At 45.3% G+C, this 24554-nt stretch overlaps 1 long non-coding RNA gene across 12 annotated transcripts in view; it reads right to left on the reverse strand.

Annotated features, from left to right (window-relative positions):
- Positions 1-24554, reverse strand: part of LOC144826311 (uncharacterized) — a 1506634-nt gene that overhangs the window by 385327 nt on the left and 1096753 nt on the right. For 9 of the 12 annotated variants that reach the window (XR_013609779.1, XR_013609774.1, XR_013609780.1 and 6 more), the window contains one exon: positions 12674-13003. The exons of the other annotated variants lie outside the window; for them this stretch is intronic. This is a non-coding gene — a long non-coding RNA (uncharacterized LOC144826311). The remainder of the gene's footprint in view (positions 1-12673; positions 13004-24554) is intronic. 12 annotated transcript variants of the gene reach the window in all.

Below are 24554 nucleotides of genomic sequence, written 5' to 3' on the forward strand. Positions count from 1 at the left end.
GGGGCGGACATTCTCCAAATTTGTCAGTTCATTAAAAATAGAGAAAATATCCTTAGATTTGTTTGAGGAATCTAGGATTCGGGAAGAAAAGTAATCCGCCTTTGCTGCGGAGATGGCATTCATGTATTCCTTTCTAGTCCTGACATATTTAATTTTTAGCTCAGGATCATATTTGCGGCGCCAAAGGATGCCGTAGGGCCAGTTTCCTAGTTTTTAAGTCAGAGGAGAACCATCTATTGGCATCCGTGCGCCGTGCCAATCTAATTCTTTTGTACGGGGCATGAAGATTACTAGCTGCTGTAGCAGCCTGTGAGAGTGATTACTGAAGAGTTTATATCGTTGTCCAGTGGAGGGATGGCATTAGCTAGTGACTGTAAAAAAGCAGTTTTGTCCATTGCATTCCAATTTCTAGCTAGCCCGCCGGCGATTGGCGCAGTGGTCCTAGTGGGGGTGATACATATTTTAAATTTAAGAATAAGGTGGTCTGACCAGAGGCATGGCGAGGTTATCGGGGTTGTTACACATGTGGTATTGGACCACACATGGTCTAGGATGTGACCTTTGCAGTGGGTAGGGGACAGCACTAGTTGATTAAAATTTAGGTTGGACAGAAGATCAGTCAGTTCGGCCGATTGAGGGCCCTCCGAGGGATCTTTGTACCAGTAGTTAAGATCCCCTACTAGGAAGATCCTGGTGTGGTCAAGTGCCAGATTAGCAACTTGGTCGCTTAGGGACATAGGGAATGATGGCATCGAGGTAGGGGGTCTATACAAGAGGACACATGCTATTGTCATGTGGGGAGTAGCAAATTTTAACACTAGGTTGTCTGTGTTGACTAACGTCAAACATGTGAGGGTGGTGACATCCAGGCTAGAGTGGATAATTGCCGCGACTCCTCCTCCCCCTTTCCCCGTGACATGGTCTGCCTGAATAATATAGTAGTTAGGTGGCAGAGCCGCTATTATGTCGGGTGCGGAGGTAGGAGTTAGCCACATTTCTGCCAGTAAGAGAATGTCTGGTTTCTCCGTGTCTAGTAACAGAAAAATGTCCATCTGGTGCTTGACAAGGGAATGGGTGTTTAAGTAGAAAATAGTAAGAGACTGGAGGGGTAGGTCAGGCGGTACCTGGTTGTTTGCGCGGGTGGTCAGGTGACAGCCCTGACTCAAGATACCATACTTACAGAGCCGACTGAGTGTTTCCCTTGATAAGTATGTATGAGCTTTGTTATTGCACTCCAAAAGATCGGCCCTGGAGTAGTGGATGGGTCGGGCGGAATGGTATGCCCCTGGTCTCGGCTGGTCGCGGACGGGTGCAGACGGGCTTGTCTTTGGCACGTCTTCGGCGCGCCGTCGACGCGCCCGCTGCGCTCGTCCGCTGCGCTCCCGGGGAGGGGGTTTCATGATCCCAGAACTTTCCATCCACAGAAATGTGAGGGAAATGTGTTTTTTTGAACAATTTGTCAGGTTTACAAGAGATTCTGGGTAACAGAACCTGATGGGAGTCAGTCAAGTCACCCCATCCTGGATTCCCCTGGGTGTCTAGTTTCCAAGAATGTATAGGGTTGCTAGGTTTCCCTAGGTGGTGGCAGAGCTAGGGTTCAAAAACTACAGCTAGGCACTTTGCCAAAAAAGGGTCATTTTTCACTGTGAAAATGTGGTGTGTTCATGTTGCGTTTTGCGCCATTTTCTATGCTGGCACTAGCACTACCCACACAAGTGAGGTACCTTTTTTCTTGAAAGACTCTGGGTAACATGGGTTGGGTGGAATTTTGTGGATCCACGCAGATTCCAGAACTTTCCACCACAGACATGTGAGGTAAATGTTTTCTTTGTGTCAATTATTTAGGTTTGCAGGGGATTTTGGGTAGCAGAACCTGGTGAAAGTCAGTCAAGTCACCCCCTCCTGAATTACCCTCGGTGTCTAGTTTTCAAAATGTATAGGTTTGCAAGGTTCCCTAGGTGGCGGCAGAGCTAGGGTTCCAAAACTACAGCTAGGCACTTTGCAAAAAAAGGGTCATTTTTCACTGTGAAAATGTGATGTGTCCACGTTGCGTTTTGCGCCGTTTCCTGTTGCGGGCACTAGGCTTGCCCACACAAGTGAGGTACCATTTTTCTCTGAAGACCTTCTGAAATGAGGGGTGGGTGGAATTTTATGGATTCATGCAGATTCCAGAACTTTCCACGACAAAAATGTGAGGAAAATGTGTTTTAAAAAAAAATTTAGCGCGTTTTGCGCCGTTTCCTGTTGCGGGCACTAGGCTTGCCCACACAAGTGAGGTACCATTTTTCTCTGAAGACCTTCTGAAATGAGGGGTGGGTGGAATTTTATGGATTCATGCAGATTCCAGAACTTTCCACGACAAAAATGTGAGGAAAATGTGTTTTAAAAAAAAAAATAGGTTTGCAAGGGATTTTGGGTAACAGAACCTGGTGACAGCCAGTCAAGTCACCCCATCCTAGATTTCCCTGGGTGTCTAGTTTTCAAAAATGTATAGGTTTTGTAGGTTTCCGTAGGGTCTGGCAGAGCTAGGGTTCAAAAACTACAGATAGGCACTTTGCAAAAAGAGGGTAATGTTTCACTGTAAAAATGTAGTGTGTCTACGTTGTGTTTTGCGCCGTTTCCTGCCGGAGGCACTAGGCCTACCCACACAAGTGAGGTGCCATTTTTCTCGGAAGATTTTGGGTAACGTGGGGTGGGTAGAATTGTGTGGATCAACGCAGATTCCAGAAATTTCCACCACAGAAATGTGAGGATTTTTTTTGTCAAATATTTAGGTTTGCAAGGGATTCTGGGTAACAGAACCTGGTGAAACACCGTCAAGTCACCCTCTCTTGGATTCCCCTGGTTGTCTAGTTAAAAAAAAATGCATGGATGTGCTAGGTTTCCCTAGGTGCAGGCAGAGCTAGGGTAAAAAAAGGGCAATTTTTCACTGTGAAAATGTGGTGTGTCCACATTGCGTTTTGCGCTGTTTCCTATTGCGGGCACAAGCCCTACCCACACAAGTGAGGTACCATTTTTCTCGGAAGCCTTTGAGGAACAATGGGTGGGCAGAATCTTGTGGATCCACGCACATTCCAGAATTTTCCACCACACAAATTTGAGGGAAATGTTTTTATTTGGGCAATTTTTCAGATTTGCAAGAGATTCACGGTAACAGAACCTGGTGAGAGCCAGTCAAGTCACCCCATCCTGGATTCCCCTGGGTGTCTAGTTTTCAAGAATGTATATGTTTTCTAGGTTTCCATAAGTGGCGGCAGAGCTAGGGTTCAAGAACTACAGCTAGGCACTTTGCAAAAAAGGGTCATTTTTCACTGTGAAAATGTGGTGTGTCCACGTTGCATTTTGCGCCGTTTCTTATTGCGGGCACTAGCACTACCCACACAAGTGAGGCACTGTTTTTCTCGGAAGACTTTGGGTAACGTGAGGTGGGTGGAATTTTGTGGATCCACGCAGATTCCAAAACTTTCCACCACAGACATGTGAGGAAAATGTTTTCATTGTGTCAATTATTTAGGTTTGCAGGGGATTTTGGGAACAGAACCTGGTGAGAGCCAGCCAAGTCACCCCCTCCTGGATTCTCCTGGTTGTCTGTTTTTCAAAAATCTATAGGTTTGCTAGGTTTCCCTAGGTGACGGCAGAGCTAGGGTTCATAAACTACAGCTAGGCACCTTGCATAAAAAGGGTATTTTTCACTTTGAAAATGTGATGTGTCCGCGTTGCGTTTTGCGCCGTTTCCTGTCGCGGGCACTAAGTTTACCCTCACATGTGAGGTACCATTTTTCTCTGAAGACATTCGGGAATGTGGGGTGTATGGAATTTTTTGGATTCATGCAGATTCCAGAACTTTCCACCACAGAAATGTGAGGAAAATGTGTTTAAAAAAAACCAATTAGGTTTGCAAGGGATTCTGGGTAACAGAACCTGGTGACAGCCAGCCAGGTCACACCATCCTGGAGTAAGATACCATTTTTCTTGGAAGACTTTGGGAAACACGGGGTGAGTGGAATTTTGTTGAGCCACGCAGATTCCAGAACTTTCCTCCACAAAAATGTGTTTTTTTTTACAATTCTTTAGTTCTGCAAGGGATTCTGGGTCACAGAACCTGGTGAGAGATAGTCAAGTCACCCCATCCTGGATTCCCCTGGGTATCTAGTCTTCAAAAATGGATAGGTTTGCTACATGTACCGAGCTGCTGGCAGAGCTAGGGTTGAAAAACTACAGCTAGGAACTTTGCAAAAAAAGGGTCAGTTTTCACTGTGAAAATGTGTTGTGACCACGTTGCGTTTAGGGCCTTTTCCTGACACGGGGACTATGCCTACTCATGCATTTGAGGTACCGTTTTTCTTGCAAGACTTTGGGGAACGCGTGGTGGGTGGAATTTTGTGAATACACATAGATTCCATAACTTTCCACCACAGAAATGTGAGGAAAATGTGTTTTTCTGGACACATTTTTAGGTTTGCAAGGGATTCTGGGTAACAGAACCTGGTGTGAGCCAGTCAAGTCACCCCATCATGGAATTTCCTGGGTGTCTAGTTTTCAAGAATGTATAGCTTTGCTAGGTTTCCCTAGGTGCCGTCAGAGCTAGGGTTAAAAAACTACAGCTAAGCACTCTGCAAAAAAAAGGGTTATATTTCATTGTTAAAATGTGGTGTGTTCATGTTGCGTTTTGAGCCATTTCCTGTTATAGGCACTAGGCTTACCCACACAAGTAAGGTACCATTTTTATCGGGAGACATAGCATAACACAGAATTGTAGAGCAACTGGTATTACCTATAGACTTTTGATGCATTTCGGCCTTCCAAATGAAAGACAAAGTGTAAAAAAGAAGTCATTTTGAAAAATGACCTATAATTCTCATGCTAGTATTGGTAATCCCAATTTTGGAAATGTGCAAATATCTACTGTTTCTAAACTCTATATTTTGTCCCCATTTCAGAAATACATAGGTGTCTTTCATACTGATTTTTCCATGTATACATTTTGCCAGAATATTTGCTTATACCCAGTACATAATAAAAAACCATTGCAAGATGCTGCTCAGTTATTTGCTCTGGGTTCGTCGGGTTCTTGATGAACCTACAAGTCCTATATATCACCGCAAACAGAAAGGTACAGCTGATACGGTATATTGCTTTCAAACAGCTGTCATAATTAGAAGAAGTTAGAGGTGAAAACGTTGACACATATAACTGTTTTTATCAATAATTTTTCAATTTTTCCTATATTTAACTGTTAATTTCTATAAAGAAACCTTGAAGGATCTACACACATGACCCCTTGCTGAATTCAGATTTTTGTCTACTTTTCCAAAATGCATAGCTTTCCAGGATCCATTATAGCTTTCATACCCATTAACTGAAAAAAGGTTGAAAGCACAAAATAGCAAAAATAGGCTATATCCCGGTAAAATGCCAAAACTGTGTAAAAAATGTTGGTTTTCTGACAAAAGTCTGTCATTCCCTAAAAGCTGAGAAAATGGTGATTTCATCACTATAACCCCTTTTTTGATACCATTTGCAGGGGAAAAAACAGACGCTTTAATTTACAGCACTTTTTTCCCCTTTTCCCACCAAAAAACAAGATTTTGCTGTATTTTGCTAATTTCTGGGTCCCCTCCAGGGGAACCCACAAACCCTGGGTACCTTTAGAATTCCCATGATGTTGGAAGAAAAGGACGCAAATGTGGCTTGGATATCTTATGTGGTTGAAAAGTTACAGGGGCCTAAGCGTGAACTACCCCAAATAGCTAAAAAAAAAACGCCTAGCACAGAGAGGGAAAAGGCCTAGCAGCGAAGGGGTTAAGAATCATGACAAGGCATCGCCCCACATTCATGTTCATTCTGTTATGTTTCCTCAATGACTCAGACACCTTGCCTACTGTAGGAGATGTACTATGACATTGTGTGGCATACACACAAGTAGGAATTGGAAATGATTGACACTGTGGGGCACATACAGGTGTACTGTCCTATGTGATTCGATTACTATTTGCCATAGTTGTGAGTTTCAAGGCCATGCAGATGATTATTTTGCAACAGTAAGGAGAGTCAATTAGCCAGTGCGTAGACACATTTCTCACAGTCACCTATTGTGCCTGTTATTGGCTACTATTGCCATTCGTCAACTGATACATGTCTGATTTTACAACATGTTGCTGGTGCAGGTGATGTGGCGTACTTTAGTCACACATATTTGCCATTACGAGGAGGAGTCAATGTTGTTCATTGTGTACTGCCATGGGAAGGATAGTGAGTGGATATAAATTGTGGGACTTGATGGTGTACACATGGAAGTGCACATTTTCCACTATGGTAACAGTAAACAAGGGATTTTAGATATGTGTTGATCTTACGTTGTATAGTGCAACTGGTAGAATAACTACACCACAGTGCCACACAGCTTATTGACTGTGTAGGCCTTATTTTCCACGGGATTCTGAGTCCATGGTTTTGTGACTGCACTTGCAGAATCTGTGCAGCACTACTCCAAGACAGGCACATTATTTCCAAGAAGACTGTGTTGTTAGTCGTCATGGTAGCTGCAGTTTGTGCTAGAGGCTGCACCTAGATGCACAGTCTGGAGCCTTGGAGGACTGATAGAGTGATTTGTGCGCTACAACCTCATGTGCACAAAGAATGTGATGTGTGTGTATTATTAGTGATGTAATGTAGCATGGTATACATGATCTTGCTATTTTAATATATGCCTATATTTCTCAGATACACAGATCTGGGACACATCATATGCCTCATGACCATGGGATTTACCTGTGGACACACTGACTAGAGACAGGGAATCCTTTCCTTTAACGCGGTGCTTGGACACAGCATTTCACATGGCACTGTATTACTAGGCTCTTTGTCACTATTGAATGCACACACAGGGCCTCACATAGCAGTCATTGCCACTTAGCAGCGTTGTATGTCAAATGGCTGCACTTAGCTGCATCCGAAATGAAGGGATAGAATGTGCCATAATCCTAACACACAGCCAACTGAAAAAAACTGACATTGCGACAGAGATAGCTCCTTGTAAATATGCTCCTTGGTCTCCACACCAATTGTCAAGATATTTACTATGAACACAATTGCAAAGAAGCATTGCTAAATTAGCTAGGTTCTCTTAAAGTCTCTGTTGTTTCCCTGGTTTCCTGGTAGGCTGTAGACTGCCTGACAGACCAGTTGGGGCATTTCCTACCACCATCTCCAGGAAAACTGCAACCATTCTACCTATCACTAAAGTCTTGGATCTGGCTAGTTGTCAGACCTAGTGTCCCGAAGCCCTAGTGCCCTAAAGAAATGCAAGGCTGGTAGTTGTGGTGCCCTACGAACAGTCACTACCTCATTGTACAATGTCTCTCAGACATTGTATTGCAGTGATGGGCCAGGAGATGAGCATTGACACTTAGCCACTCATTACATGTGTCGGTATTTCCCCTACCACCTACCCCCTAATACCTAAACTTACCCTACCACCCAGGCCACTTCAAGTAGCCTATTGTGTCCAGGCTTGGTTTTATCAGGGCCAGATGTTTACCAAGTGAATCTTCAGCAGGGACAGCAATAGGGGCTGCAGGCAGGAGCAAAGTCCATCCCCTTCCTGACCCCTTCAGCACCTAGCCTAACGCTACCCAGTCCTCTTCTGATCCCCTGACCCAACTCTCTCCATCCCAACATATCATGGATGTCTATTCACCAAAATGCCAGGGATAACAGAAATGGCATCACACTCCATTTTTCACTTACTTTGAGTCACACACACGAATGCATAAACATACACACATTGCACACTCTCAGATAAACACACTCACCTACAAGCATGAATCCAACAAACATTTAGAAGCATTTTTTCTTACCTTAGCTGCCAGATAGGGTCATATTCCAGCAAATTCTACTCACCTTTTATTACACTAATAGTGAATGATATTATTCACTATTTGTGTAAAAGTAAATTGACAAGAAAACATGAAAATGGAGATTCAAATTACGTCCATTAGGGTGAGCTGCCAATATGTTCCAGGCACTGATTTCACTACCTCTGAGGCATGGGGTTGCAAAGGCAGTGCCGAGGTAGCAAGCATGAAACATCTCTCTGTGAAAAACAAAATAGACCATCATAGAAAGGTCAGGTGTAGTCTTCTAATTATTGTACCACCCTCATCATCTAAATCAAAATAGAATTAAACAGCTGAGGACACTACTCACACAACTTTTTAAGTTTTTATAGGAAGGTCATACTGGGGCCATCATAAACTGGCAATACGTGAGACAGCACTCTCCTGTCCATCTGGCCACAGAGCTGTGGAAAAACGGGGGAAAAGGGGGTCACGTCTCATATGTCATGTATGTATAGGGGATAACAGAGTTCGGCTCCAGGACTCTCCAAAGACCCTGAGTTGGTGATCAGGTCAAATAGAGTAGAGAGCTGGAGTCAGTCCTGAGTCCTATTGTGATTATGTGGAAGCACCCAACTTATCTTGGAGCTTAAGTTAATAGGTGTCCCAGAGGGTAGTAGCTCCAGCCCCACCCAGCATGCAATCTTCTCTTGTCATAACATCAGCCTCAGCCGACGTCCATTTCAGTACTACCCGGAGCCATCAATCTATTGAAGGTGACTGCTCGGCTTTCCATGACATAGCTATGAGCTATTTAAAGACGCCCATGGCCAAATCGACTAGTTTTAAGTAATGTTTAGTGCACTTCGTGCATTTAATGATACCAAATAGGCAATTTAAAAGATCCGTCAGTAATCGCGCATCAGTGATCTCTGAGATATGAACCATGACTGCAGTAATGGGGGGCATTCTCAAACCATGTGGATAAAAGTTGCATCATGGTAACCACAACTAGGGCACACTGAAACATTCTGTGGACACGGTGTGGGTGAGGTAAGTGTAATCCAGGTTATTGAATTGGGTAATCTTCAAGAGAGCATTACGGGAAAACCTATTTACATGTTGAAGTGCCATCCTCCATTGCTTAGGAGTCAGCACAGTGAGCTTAGGAGTCAGCACAGTGATCCTTGCTCAATCAACCAGGGCCATTGTGGACATGCACTCATTATACATCCTCCTTTACACTTAGCCAGCCATGATGAAGTTAAAGAAGCCAACCGAGGCTTTACCACATGGTCAATTGACCACAATGTAAACAGTCTCAGGAAGACACTAAATGTAACAAGTCAGGTTATTGGCTGAGGGAGATTGAAGCCAAATTCCAGAAACAACCACAATCCTTGTCATAGTGAACCATACTGACTGACTGAGAGCTTATAAAGCGCACTATTGCCGAGGCTTCTTGGGGCTGAGGTGAATGAGAGCCAACCATAAAGGTGACGGATCTTAAGGCATTGGAACGAGCCAGGTCGTTATAGATTTCCTATTAGGTTGCAATCTAATTATCAAGGGGAGGGAATTCCATAAAAACTATTTCCTCCCCATCTGGCTTTCTTTATTTTTGGAATGTGAACCAATCCAACAATGGATGACTTGAGACAACGTTGCGGCTGGTATAGAGGAATTAGAGTTTGAATATCCGCAGCTCCACCTCCGTACAGAATCTTGTGAACTAGACAGAGTACCTTAAAGTTCACCCTCTGACAGACTGGGAGCCAGGGGAGCTGCTTGATGGCTGCAGAGGTGGGGTGATGTTTGGATAGATCAAGCAGAACCCGGGCCGCGGCATTCAGAAGTGACTGGAGTTTGGCAAACTGTCCTTTATCAACTCCTAAATACAAGGCATTACAATAGTCAACTCTGGAGAGGGCCAGCGCTCCAACAACTGTTTTCCTAAGTGATAAAGGTATGAATGGCAAGATTTTGTGCTAACATTTTAGTGTAGAGAAACATGCCGAGGACACTAGGTTTATCTGTGGGGCAAGTTTCAAATCCTTGTCAAACATAACACCAAGGTTCCTAGCCTTGGACACAGGAACTGGACAGCTACATGGCTCCGGCGGCCACCATGCTTGACTCCATACTGACGTTCTTTGACCAAACTCAATGACCTCAGTTTTTCGGTGTTGAGGCAGTTATGAAATCTGTCAGCTGTTGGGTCCACACTTTGTGTTACCGACATCACTAGCTGGGTATCGTCAGCATACAACACCAGCATGAGTCCATGTTGTTTGATTAGTTATGCCAGTGGTCTAACATATAAGTTAAACAGTGTCGGAGACAGGGCCGACCCCTGAGGGACTCCACAAGGGAGGTAGAATATTCCTGATTGAATGCCATCCCAATGGCTCAGTTGTTCCCGTGATGCAAGGAATGTTGCAAGTAAGGTTAGTGCCACATCCTCAATAACCTGCTGCCTTCAATCGATGCAGCAGAACCGCATGATTCACGGTACCGAAAGCTGCGGTCAGATCAAGCAAGATGAAAGCAGCTCTACCCCCTGCATCCATTTCTTTGTGGATCTCATCCGTAGCCATGATTAAGGCTGAATTGGTGGAATGCCGAGATCTAAAGCCATGGTGAGTCGAATCGAGGATCTTGTTATTGTCTAAATAATCTGTCAGTTCCAGATTTATGGCTTTCTCTAGTATTTTTGAAGGGAATGAAAGGCAGAATATAGGGTGATAATGCTTGGCCTCCATAGGATCTAAGCCTTTTTTAGGATGGATCTGATGCATGCCTTTTTCCAGGTAGCTGGAAAGGCCCTGGAGCTGGTGTTCTCATTTAGTAAAGGGGTCAAGAAGGTACTAACTTGTTCGGGAACCAGCTGCAGAATATGTGGAGTGCAGGAGTCCAAAGGCAAACCGGACTTATTTTGTAGCAGCAGATTTGCTACGTGGTCTTCTGCTAAGGCAGAACAACATGGCAGACTATGCATCGTTATAGAGTCCTCCGGCAAATCAATACTATTTCTCTTATTTTCAGTGGCGGAGATCTCTAGTACATTATAGACCATTTGGACTTTGTTCTGAAAAAAGATAACTATTTGGTCCACAAAGTTTTGATCTGGCAAAAAAATACTGTCACATGGGCGTTTTGATAAAGCTGTCATGGTTCTAAATAATTACTTAGAGGAGTTCTTGGCCGCCAGTATTTTATCAGTAAAATATACTGATTTAGCATGCACTCCGGGCGAAGATGGGCGCAGATGGGCTTGCCGTTGGCGCGCCTTTGGCGAGCCCGCTGTGCGTGCATGCTACACTTGCTCACTACACGGTCGCAGCATTGTGTTTTTTATAGGGCCAAAAGAAACACTAGAGCCCTGACCTAGGAGGCGGGTCTGCTCTTACAGGCGACCATTAATATAAATGGGGTAGCCCAATAAGTCCAGGACCTGGGAATATAACGATACCAAAAAACAATGGTCCAATGGACTGTTAGTTCCAAAGTAACAATTAGTTCAACATTTTATATTTCACATGATAGAGTAATCATGAAACGAAAAACAGCCAAAATACATAACCAGTGGTGATGAATTTATTCTCTTACCACTAATCCTCGTAATATTATTTTTGTATATTTACAAGTAATACAGGGTCAAAGGGTTGCCCCAATCAGAGCGTGCACAAATAGAAAAGTTAAGTGGATTTAGTGATGCAGAAGAAAAGAAGGAAATTGGCAAAGAGCGTGACATAAAAACATTTGTATATTTCAAAAACAAGGATCAATAATCATCCCCATATCAAGACCTGACCATATATTAATGTAGCAACAATGTAGCAACACATCATTCAGAATTTTTTAAAAGACAAGTTGTGACTAGTACATCCTGTGCACATAAAGCAGAAATAATAATGGTCCAGGTCAATAATCAGTAATAAGCGCTTATTACTGATTATTGACCTGGACCATTATTATTTCTGCTTTATGTGCACAGGATGTACTAGTCACAACTTGTCTTTTAAAAAATTCTGAATGATGTGTTGCTACATTAATATATGGTCAGGTCTTGATATGGGGATGATTATTGATCCTTGTTTTTGAAATATACAAATGTTTTTATGTCACGCTCTTTGCCAATTTCCTTCTTTTCTTCTGCATCACTAAATCCACTTAACTTTTCTATTTGTGCACGCTCTGATTGGGGCAACCCTTTGACCCTGTATTACTTGTAAATATACAAAAATAATATTACGAGGATTAGTGGTAAGAGAATAAATTCATCACCACTGGTTATGTATTTTGGCTGTTTTTCGTTTCATGATTACTCTATCATGTGAAATATAAAATGTTGAACTAATTGTTGCTCTTACAGGCGGGCACCGCGGTCACACAATTAGCAGTGCAGAAGAAGATTGCCAATAACAACATTAAGGTGAGATAACAATTTTAACAATTTTTAAAATGTGAGCAAGTTATAAAGCGATATGAAAACGATTCTGAACCATAGAAAGATACTAACCTGTGCTTAACCCTTTGGTAGCTTGTCACAAAAACAGTGAGGCTTAACTTATATGCAATGTGTAAAGTATTTATGCAACACACAAACAGTGACAATGTGAAAGCCCTACTCAAGAAAGTCCCACACCAATTAAGTACATTTTAATAAATAAAATAAGTAGAACTGGAGTTATAACTACCTAGCTCCAAAAATATCACAGCGGCAACCATGTGCATCTGGTTGCGGAAGACCAGGACAAAGTTAAAAGTTAAAGCTGATAGTGATGGAGCATGGGTCAGATACAAAAGGTGGATTTGGCCAGGTCTTCTCATACCTTTGGTTTCAGAAGTAATTTCAGCAAAAATATCTGCATACAGTAGAGACTCAATGGAGGAAGGCAGCAGGCTGTAGCTGTGATGAGGCCATCACTGACAGGGAGCAGCTCAATGTAGTCTTGGTGAAGCCGTTGATGATGGCAGAAAAAGCTGGATTTTTAGGCTGAATAGGTTGTTCTCGTCAATTGGGTGCTAGGCTGTTGTCAAACAAGGTGAAGAGTTCTGGAGCTCATATTCACCCAGCATGATGAGGCAGCAGGTTGTAGCCGAAGAAGACTCCACAAGGCCAGATACTGGCGCCGGAAGGTCCTTCCAGAGAGGATTTACTGCTGCAAAGAATGTAGCAGGAACTGTTTCAGTTTCAGTTTCAGTTTTATTAAATTAGCACAGTTACTTAAAACCATTGCTATAAAATATCAGCATTAGCCTAATTATCATATTAAAAGGCGAAACTGGAAGAACAAACTATGCAGGTTTAAGGTCCTATATATATAAAAGCAGTCTTGTAGTTACCAATGTAATTGCATTACTGTGCTAGGCCTGAAATAAAATGGATTTAAAACAGAAGGTGCTAAACCACGGGACAAAAAAAGTCTGTGATAAGTTTTTGGGAGGGAGGAGCTGGGAGCACATGGTCCGAGGAAGGGAAAAAAAGATTGTCCAAGAGTCTCACAATTTTCCAAACCTTGCGAGCACTTGAGTATCTGTGGGCGTAAAACACAGGGCCGATGCCTCCCAGCATGACCTAATGCCCCATTTTAAATATAATGATTTTAAGAGGAATCTTCTAGGGGCATCCAGGGCAGGGCAGCAGCACAGAAGATGCAGCCATGATTCAGAATGGTAGTTGCACAGTCTGCAGGCCCACCCCTCGCTTGTCGGAGCCCATCGGTTGAAGGCCGTAGAATGCAGACCTAGAAGGTGCATAAACATTATGTTCTTCCGAGCCGCTGCCTTTAGAATTTCCGGGAGATAAGATTGCGGTTTCCTGGGAAGGTATGAGGTATTCAAGGGGAACAAGACGGTAGATGTTTTTAAAGCCTGAAGGTCCATCCGATAGGAGATTAATTTGACCTGCTTATTAATAACCTTTTTCCAGACTAGGGGGCCGATTATGATGGCGGATGGACTTGAGTCCGTCCGCCACCATAGAGTAGGAGGGACCGTCCGCAGGGGCGGCGGCGGTCCCTCCATACAGATTAGGATGTGACCGCCAGGGTGGCGGTCACATCCTCTAGTTTTAACATTGCGGCGGGTGGAGCTTCAAGCTGCACCCGCCGCAATGTTAAAAATGCATGCACCGCATTTGCGTGCACAAAGCGGCAGGCACCGCACGGTGCCTGCCGCTTTGTGCACGCAAATGCAGGGGGGTACCATAGGTACCATAGGTACCCCCCATGTGCACCGCCCGCAACGGGCCCCCGAAGTGAAGGTCCGTATGCTTTTCCACGGCGGAAAAGCCGCCGTGGAAAAGCATACTTTTTACTCCATCCTAATATGGCTGGCGGTGTCTGATAGACACCGCCAGCCATGTTACAGCTTATCCGCTGCGGTTGTAAGTCAACCGCGGCGGAAAAGCGGCGGACTGAAACCAGGACCCACCAGCCATCCTAATGTGGCGGTGGGTCTTTGGTGGGTCCGCAGAGGATGTTACGCATCCTCCGGGCCGGCGGTGGCTTCCGCCGGCCCGGAGGATGCAGAAAATCCTCCATCATAATGAGCCCCTTGGTAAGGAATAATGTCTGAAAGTAGTAATGAGTTATTAATCTTTAACGTTTTTATGGCCTTTATAATCTGATGATTCCATGGGTTTCCAGGACTGGCAAAGGTTTCTTTTAGCCGGGATTTTAAGGTATTGTCTGCAGATTTTAGTATCCTTATAAAGTATTTCAAGGTGTCTGCCTCGCAATAGATTGATTGTCTTTGTAGGCCCAGCTCCAAGCGTAGTCTTGCCCGCTGAATGAAATTCGGAAGATGAAGGATTTTTTTATAGGGGGAAATTTGGGCGCGGTCAAGAGTAACGGAGCATGCCCCAGGGAATGCCTGATGCCCAAAGTTTAAGGCAGGGAGAAGAGTAGCTTTAATCACCTTCAAAATGGGTTCTGCAGAAGGGCTGATCAGGGACTGGTTCAGTCGGGTCAGGGAGTATGTTATTGCTCCTGCTCTTTTTTTCAAGGCAACTAAATGAGCTGATGGTCTAGAGGACTCGCTAAACCAGACTCCCAAATAATTATATTTTGAAGTTGTATTGATTTTTGCAGGCCCAATATGCCACTTTAAACTTTTCTTATTCTTACATCTGCCAAATACCAGAACCTTGGTCTTTCCCTGGTTGATTTTTAAGGTGTTGGCGGTGTTATATGTATGGAGCATACTTAGTGCTCGTTGAAGACCTGATTTTGCCTGGTCCATTATGACGATGTCGTCGGCATATTGTAATATGTGCAGATTCCTTTTAATAGGCCCCAATTTTGGCGGCAGAAGATTACTGTTCTCCAGGATTGTTCCAAGATCAGCAGTGTAAAGATTGAACAAAAGAGGGGCAAAAGCACAGCCTTGCTTTAATCCGTCTTCGATAGCGATTTTTGTAGAGACTGTCTTTGGGCCAGTTTTAATTCGCACCCAGGTGTTCTTGTGCAAGGAGATGAGTGCTCCTAGCAGGCTCTGTGGAATCCCCCACTTATCCAGCTTCCTCCATAAGATGTTACGAGACACTTTATCAAAAGCCGCACTGTAGTCTATAAAGCAGCAGTAAAGGGGAAGATGTTTTTTTTGTGCTGCTTGTTGACTCAGAATGGCTATGGTTGTGATATTATCTATTGTGGAGGCTGAGTCTCGGAACCCTGTTTGGAAGTATGGTAGGATGTTGTTTTCGGCTACCCATTTTTCTAGCAGCCTAAGAAGACACCGGGCATATGCCTTGGCCTCAAGATCTAATAGGGCAATGAGTCTGTAGTTAGCATGGAGCGTTACGTCTCCTTTCTTAAATATGGGGCATAAAATTTAGCCCAGCCATGAGTCTGGTAGCTGACAGGTCAAAAACGCGTTGTTGTATAAGGGTGCCAAAAGTTCCGCCCACTCTTCCAGAGCACATTTGAATACCCCGGCTGGAAGGCCGTTGGGCCCGGGAGCTCGTTTTTCATGGCTCTCAGATACTTGGAGACCTCGGCTGCAGTGGTCAGCTTATTGATTTTTGTCTGGAGGGAATCGACACGGTCTCTTATTTCGATCACCACAGGGTCCAGGGCGTCACAACAATATAGTTGAGTCACATGCAGGGCCCATTCTTCTTCACGAACCGCGTTTCCTCTGTTGTTGTTCGAGGAACGGAGCTTATTCATGTGAGTCCAGAACTTGGACAGATTATTGCCCCTTAGCAAGGCAAATATTTTTAGCCACTCAGTCTGTTCTTTTAGTCTCTTGGCCTCCCATGACGATTTTTTGAAGGCCTTGCACATTAAGGCCATGTTATTGGCAGTGTGCGCAGTGCCAATCAATTTGTGCAAGCGCACAGCTCTTCTTAATGCTATTCTTTGGGTGGCTAACACTGGATCAAGTGTCCGCTTCGGACGTAGCCCGTGAGATCTATATTGGGCCACGGGACCTGTTGGGAGGTCTCGTAATTTGACGATAGCGTTATCCCACCAGTGATGTGAGTCTGTGGGAGCATTGTGCCTGAGGATTGGAGTTTCTTCCATAAGCCAAATACCCACCTTGGCAGAACCCGATGAGTCCCATTTGATTCTTCTGCCTAAGGTGTGCAGTTCGACCTGCATTGAGTGCCCCACTTCAATTGATTCGGTAGCGACTTGCATTTGCAGGTGCATTGTTACCGTTAAGGGATTATGGTCGCTCTCCGAACGATAGGAGATTTCCATCCTGAATAGTTTATTTCCCAGAAGTGGTGATAGGGAGATATAGTCAATAGTCGAGATGTTCTTAAATGTCGGAAGAAATTGAGCGTCCGGGTTCTGTTCCAATGTAATTTGGTGAGAGAAGGTTGTGATTAATTAAAAAGGTGGTCATAGCGGGAACTGCTGTGAATTAACTCCCACCGGCAATGTATTTTTGGGGGATTGGCTTGCTGGTAGGTCCTGGTCTCCTGCTGGTTCTGAGAGCATTTTGTGGTTAAAATGTTTTCTAATTCCCAGATTTTGGATTCTGGTGGGAGGAGGCCATTCCAGCACCACACCAAGGGTCAGGAGCTGGGGGCACTCCTTGGGAGGTTAGGACTCACTCCCAGCGAGGCAAGCAGCAGGGTTCCAAGTCTCAGGAGCTTTTTAAATTCCTATAGCCCACACATGAGGCCAGCCAACTATCCTTTGGAGTCGCTATGGGGGTTCTGGCTTCAATTAGAAGGTCCAGTCCTATTTTTCAGGCAGTTTGGTAGCAGGGCAGACCTTTCAGCATCAACGCAGCAAGGCAATCATTCTGGTAGCCGAGCAGCAGGGCATCCCTTCCTCTGAAGCTCCACAGGTTCAGGAGTGTGTTGAGGAGTGGTTCTAAGGGGGCCAATATTTATACAGGGTTCCAGCCTTTGTGTGTGGAGGACCATCATGTCTAACTCCTACATCTGATTCTGGAAAGTTCTTACCTTCTCTTGTAAAGGCTCCACACTAAACTGTCAGGGGTGACAAAAGGCTGGTGTCATGTCCTTTGTGTGTGCTGGAGGCAAGCCCTTTGAAGTGTAAGTGGGAGAGTGCACAGCTCTGCTGCTAGAAATCCTGACAGGATGATGCAGGATGATCCATCCTACCCACATCTAATGCCCTTTGTGTCACTGTTTGTGAGGAATATAGAAACCCCAACCGTAGCCCTATTCACAATCATGTGACCAAGCATACTAGCAGAAGGCACAAATGGTTAGACAAGAATTTGCCAAATTTCTACAAGTGCAATTTGTGAGAAGTTGGCCTGATATATGATGTTTCCAATTCTGGAACCACCTTGTATCAGTCCAAGCTATCCCTTATGGTGTCTGGTTGTAAGTCAACCTTGTAGACAAGCTATCTTAATGGTAGCATAGACTAAGCAGCCTTAAAGGCTTAACTCAAGAGGTCGTGTTAAGCGAGCTGTTTTACCAATCACAGTCCTGTAATATCAAATGAAAGGACACCACACAAGTATATATTATAAAAATATATGTATTTATTACTCAAAATAATCCCCAGTATTCTTTATGAACAAAGGGGCACAAGCGTTAAATCAAAAGCACAGTATAACATACAAAGTTGCACAATTATGGATGAGGGCGAGAGGCCACTCAGACCATATATTAAGAAAGTGGTATAAGAGATACCAATCGAACAGTGGTTAGGCCTAGGGCCTAGGGAATCGCTGGGAGCAGTCGGGACAAGCAGTGCTGAAGTCGGGAAAAACCCGCGGGATTCGGGTGCAGTGCTGAAATCACACGCATGCACCAATGCAAGTCAATGGTGCGTGAAAGTTACACAAATAGAGTTTTAGGACACTTCCGCTGAACCTAGAAAGACAAAACTTAAGACACAGACCCTAGAGGTGTGTACCAGTGTGGGAACACCGGCGTTGCAATGTTACCTCACCCACAAGAAGCGGGTGCACAGGGTCGAAGTAGTGTCGGGTTTCGTCACGCTGGTTCTGGGTGCTTGAAGCTGAAGAGGCTGCAGGCGCTGTGAAGGTGTCCGGTGGGATCCAAGGGTGGATCGAAGTCGAAAAGTACCTGAAAGCAGAGGGGACAGAGTCTGGGTCACTCAGCAGTGACCAGGGTGGAACCAGGATGGAACCAGGCAATGTCGGGCACAATCAGGTGGTTGTTGAGGAGCTTCTCTCCGCTGTCACATGGGCTCTGGGGCATCTACGAAGTCCAGGAGCAGGTCACGATCTGTCCCACGAAGGCTCTCGCTGTCGGCGCTGTCGGCTTCAAGATTGGAGCAAACAACACTTGGCAAAAGCAATCCAGGTGGAACTGGAAGATTGCTTCTCATTTGAACCAGGAGGGTCAGAGTGGGGGCTCCTTTTCAGGGGAGCTGGTGCAAATCTGGAGCAACCAGAATCACAAGTTGTATTTTGGTTTTCGTTGGCACAGGGGCCAAAAGCCAGCTGGCAAGGGACTGGCCAACGTGTTGAGCCAAAAGAAGCAGAAGGGCCCCACGCAACATCGTCGAGTGTGGAGGGCTGTACTTCGGTGCAAGAGTGGCTCAGGGTTGGGGCTTCTCAAACCCCGGTGTACAGCTTCAAGGGTCACTGGTGGGCTGCACGGTCAGCGTCTCGTGGTCTTTCCAAGATGGCGTGCCCCACACTTCCGGTCGCCTCCACGGGTCTCAGCTCTACAGGGACTGTGGATCGGGCTGTTAGAAGGCAGGCAAGCTTGATCTCGTCGATCTCTGTTGCTCGAGTTCCGGCGGGAACTGCAACAAAGCAGACGTCGATGGCTGGATGGTGCATGTTTGCACAGGGTGGTCACTCCTTGACCACAAGGGAGATTCTTCAGTCTTCTACGTCGAGTAGGATGTCGAAGGGTCCAGAGTTTCGTTTCTTATGTTTCATCAGGATAATCTGAAGTGCATTGGCACTGCTCCCACTCCTATTCGAATCTGGGGGGCTGGATTACCTGCTAGGTCCCCTCCTATGGGTGGGACCCAGGAAGGGGGTGGATACACCCCTTTCCTTTGATCCAGGCCGCGCTGGGACTGGGGCTGGTGTGCCCCAGAACCGGTTTGACCGGATTATGCAAGGGGCAGCCTTGTGCTCCCCATGCAGTGTCTGGTTTCTTTCAAACCTCCCTGCTGCAATCCACTAACTCCTGTCTGGGGTGGTGTGACACCTCCCTGCGACAGGAAAGCCTTTGTCCAGGCCCCCTTGGCTGAGTTTCGGTCAGCTACAGTGGGTCAGACTTGTGTCTGTGGCAGAAGCATCCATTTTGTGGATCTGAGGCTCTTTTAGAAATTAACTGCATTTCAGTAAAGTAACATGTCTTACCCCTCTAGAGGGGTGGAATGCTAGCCCCGTCACCAGAACTGGCGAGGGGATAGTATTCCAAATCGTATGACACCTTACACAACATGTTTTGATAAAGCCAAACCAAAGTTGCTATATAACCGCGAGGATTATAATGCACTTAATAGTATATGGTATGGCATTATCCTGAAACAGCTTAGGGATTTGTTCCAGACGGCTGCAGACAGGCTCAGCTCATGCTAGAGCTCCATCTCACATTAAACCACGCACTCTGCCTCCAGAATTGATAAGGCCTTCCATAGGAGTGACTCACATGTTTATATGTGTCCAGATATAGGTTTAGATATAGGTATACTATATCTAAGCAAGGGGTGATTACACCACCTTGCCCCAGCTGAGTGATCAGCCAGTTGTGTCAATTTAAGAACCAGCCAGGGGTGGCAAAAGATATGCTGCAGCCACTGGTAGGCCTTGGTGGCACCTATGCCCTGAGCACCTATAGTGCAGGGTACAGGGGCTGACAAGGAGTCCATTTCCAATTGTGGTATGTACCTAGGGTACATGGAATCCATTTTACAGAGAGAGCAGATAGCCTGGGGCCCTGATTAGCAGGGGACGAGGCCACTAAGTCAAAAACCAGCTAAACACAAGGCAAAAAATCTGGGGTAACCATAGTCAGGTAGCCACCTTCCTACACAATTTTCATAACTATGACTAAAGTACGACTAGCATTAAAAGGGATTTTAGATTATAATTAAAGCTCCCTGTTTTCCGTTTTTACTGATTTTTCAGATAAATACAGACAGAAAAACATTTATTTCTTGTATATATTTATTTTTAAATGTGTATAAAAACGGAAATTGGGTGCTTTTAGAGTGATTCGAAATACACTTTGCCATGACTGCCAGGCTATTAACTGTGGATTGATAGGTAAGGGGGTTAAAAAACAGGGGTTGCACTCACCTGCTAATGATTAACAAGAAAGGGACTCAGTTGTTCCTAGACGAAGAGTAATAATAATAATACTACTACGGTCAAGAGGGGAGGAAAATTGATGAGGGGGTAGTGCTCAGTGGCGTGCTCCCCTGGGCATCCCATTAGTTGGAATGAATGGCCTCACACACTCTTGCGAGTGTCATGCTTCATCATCGGCCGTTGCTCCTCGTTGGGCAGGCGGTGCAATGTCCAACGGGCTCACCTCTAGGAGGGGCTCTTTATCGGAGATCTTTTTTCCAACAGCCTGTGGGTGAAGTGCAAGTGAGGGGCCAGGTAAGAGGTGGATAGTGTGGGTGGGTGTGTTAAAATATAGCAAGGGATACCGGAGAGCAATTTATTCTGGTGGTTCCCCTACTATAAGTAAAACCAGTGGGTGGCCTACGATCGCCAGAAATTAGGTTCTGTATCACGATCTAGGACTACACAGCGTTACGTGAGGTCAACATGTTTCTCGCTTCTGCGGTTGTGCTGCGATTCTTCAGGACCTTATCTAATTTACATCTATCACAAAGGGGAAGACCTTAAAGTATCAACCTGTAACCATCAATTTGTAACTGTTGTACTACCTGGGCGTAACCGCTCTTGCCTGGAGGAGACAAAAGGAAGAGTTACCAAAATACAAGGACAACAATTATCCATTCTCGACCGTGAGCACACTGTGATTAGGTGAAGAGAAGTGACTAGGTGTCTGTGGCATTCTGTGAGCAGTGACCTGTAAGTATCCACTTGATTCACATGTATCACAAGTCATCTCCAACACAGTAGAAAATAAATGATAAAATGAACTAAAGTTAAAATAAAATAAAACTAAACTAAAAACATGATAGCAGCAGTTATTCAATTCAAGGTGTTTAAATATTGACCCCTCTCGGATTCGTTGGATACTCACCTATAGGTCAAGGAGTACAGGTGTCAACAGTACCCGGTAGGTGTGGCATCAAGGGAGAGAACCAATAGGGGTTTAATGGCTATAGGGGAGACAAAGGCACCAATATCCGAGAATCCCCAATGTCTAAACGTTTCTTAGGAGGACTACTGACATGCAGGTAGGTAAGCAATTGTATATCGTCAACTGCTCATGTAAAAGGATTGCCATATTCTTATTCAGGTTTCAAAAACATAGGCACATATGTCCGACATACAGCGTGGGCATATTAAGTTCTGTTTACCGATGCCAGTGACTACGTATTGGCCCTTGCATAGTGGCTACACCTTGCATTGAGCTGGTATTCAAAATAATGGAACTAGAGGCCACTCGCCTACAAAGAACCCGTGTGAGTTAGAGTGGTCATATGGCCAGGGGCGGTCATAAGTGGTTGCCTGAGTAGCGTGGTGATCAGAGGTATAGGTGCATACATGCATCTCTTATCTCAAGCTTGGTGTACACTCTCTATAAAAATTCAGGTGCCAACACTACCCCTGCGTAGTTGACTGAGCAGCGAGGCAGTCAATTGTATACCGGGACAAAGGTGCATCCAATAACATTCGGTGCCAACACTCCCCCTGCGTAGTTGACTAGGCAGCGAGGCAGTCAATTGTATACCGGGACAAGGGTGCATCCAAAAACATACCACTGTATGTGTTCCAAATATTCGACTATAGCACGGACTGATGTTGCGCCATACAATGTGCCCAGTATAAACATATAATCAGAGGCCCAAAGTGCCCGTTAGTAGTCAGCCATGGAGCGCCCGTCAGTGCTCAGGAAGCGGCTGGTGCGCACATCAGGTGCGAGGTGTCCGGGTCTCTTGGCTAACGAGACTTAGCATAACGCGTGCCACTGTCTGTGAGCTGACTATTAAATTGTAGCGCGGCTCACATTGCATTCAGTTCACAACACACACACAAGGGCAAAAGAGGTTCTTGTATTCCGCCGGCCGTGCGGCGGCCGCCATTGCTAGGGACGCGGCGCGCACCTACAATCGAGGTGTCACGGTCAATACTCCCCGCCTGCCACGCTAATGCGGGTAAAAGAGGCAAAGCGCGCTGCCAACTTACTGCTCAGAGCCTCGGCCAGTGCTCTTTCTCCTACCCATCTCTACCGGATCCGGATAGTACCGGGTCCCCGGTCCACTGCTGGTTATGTTAGTGGTTCGGGGCGTCACCCCTGTGACTGGAAGGTCACGTGATGCGTATTGTAAACGTGGGCGCCATCTTGGAGTAGGCACTTCCAGGCGCCTACAATAGGGAGAAAAGCAGGATGACCCACATAAAAGGTGTTTTTAATGTAACACTCTTCATAATCATTTGATGAGTGTTGAGATACACACAATTGTGGGTCAGACCCCCTGTATTACATGGTTAAGATAGGCATAGCTATTCCCTTTAATAAGAAGACGCTAATACGGGCGCCATATTGGAGGGGTAAAAACCGGCCCCTTCTTATGGTTAGCTCTGTGCAGCGCCATATATGCAATATACGGGTTGTTGTCAATAAGCTTATGGAATACCCTGGGAGGACCTGTAATGTACGGGTCCGGTAGTCCAATAGTCCACTTTAAACATAGGCTGGATACAGCTGCTTAGTGTGTACCAAGCGTAGAACACAATCCAACATTGTATTTATAGACAGCTCCATGGGATGTCTTCATTCAATCCCCGCTTGTCTGAGGATAGCCTGTGTATCCAGCGCTGCTCTTTGTGGAACAGGTCCTGTTTGGATCTGCTGTTGGGTGTTTCAAGGATGACCCACCAAATGGAGTCAGCAGTATGATTGTTTTCCAGGAAATGACGGCACATCTTAGTGTTGGTCTTTTTGCATCGTATATTGCTGCGATGTTCCGATATACGAGTCTTGACCGCTCTGGTGGTCATGCCAACATATTGTAATTCACAGGGGCACCTAATGAGGTAGATACAATTGGTGGAGTTGCAGTTAGTATGATTGCGGATTTCCCAAGTGAATGTATCTGTCAAATTGATGGACTTGGTAACATTGGTAAAGGGGCAAACACTGCAAGAACCACACGGGTAATGTCCCATCACTGGTGGGAGTTGCCAGAGTGTGTTCTGTCTGCGGCCTCTACTTTGTTTAGGTCTGGTGTGTATCAGGACGTCTTTGATGTTACTGGACCTCTTAAAAGCAAACCTAGGGATCTCCAGAGTCAGTTCTCCTGTATTGAGAATTTGCCAGTGTTTCTTGACAATTCTCTTGATATCGTTAGAGATTGGTGTGAAGGTTGTGACACATGTCAAGGGTATGGTCTCTTGTGAGGCTCTGATATTGCCCTCCAGGAGTGCCTCTCTGTTGTTGTTCTGTGCTCGCTTCCGAGCTTTGTAAATCTCCCTGGTAGGGTAGCCTCTTTCCTTCAAATTTCGTGAAAGGATCGTAGACTCACTCCTGTAGTCAGTGAGGTTGGTGCAGTTACGCCTTACCCGTAGAAATTGACCAAAGGGAAGGTTCAATCTCAAAGTTCTAGGATGGTGGCTGGTAAAGAGTAACAAACTGTTTCGGTCAGTGGGCTTCCGATACATCGTGGTATTGATCTTTCCCCCTTCCAATCTGATGGTAAGGTCCAGGAAAGCAATCCTGGAGTCTGACGCAGTGATGGTAAAGGTCAGGAAGTTGTTCAGGGTGTTCAACCACGTAAATAACTCCAGGTACTGGGGTGTTGTCCCTGTCCAGAGTATGAGGATGTCATCAATGAACCTCCTCCATAGTATGATGTTAGAATGGTAGGGGTTCATTGGACCATTGATGTATTGTTCCTCAAAGTCTGCCATATACAGGCATGCCAACGAAGGAGCAAAGGTACTGCCCATAGATGTACCCTGGGTCTGTTGGTAATATTGTCCTTTGAATTCAAAGAAGTTCTTGGCAGGGCAAGTTCCGCGCATTCCATGGTAAAGGAAGGTGGTGTTGCCGATGTCCATACTTCCATATTGAGAGTCCTCTCTATCACCCCGAGTGTGGCCCTCTGTGGGATGTTAGTGTAGAGGGCCTCCACG

The sequence above is a fragment of the Lissotriton helveticus genome, chromosome 3_2 (assembly GCF_964261635.1).
Source record: "Lissotriton helveticus chromosome 3_2, aLisHel1.1, whole genome shotgun sequence".
In the NCBI taxonomy this organism is placed as follows: domain Eukaryota; kingdom Metazoa; phylum Chordata; class Amphibia; order Caudata; family Salamandridae; genus Lissotriton; species Lissotriton helveticus.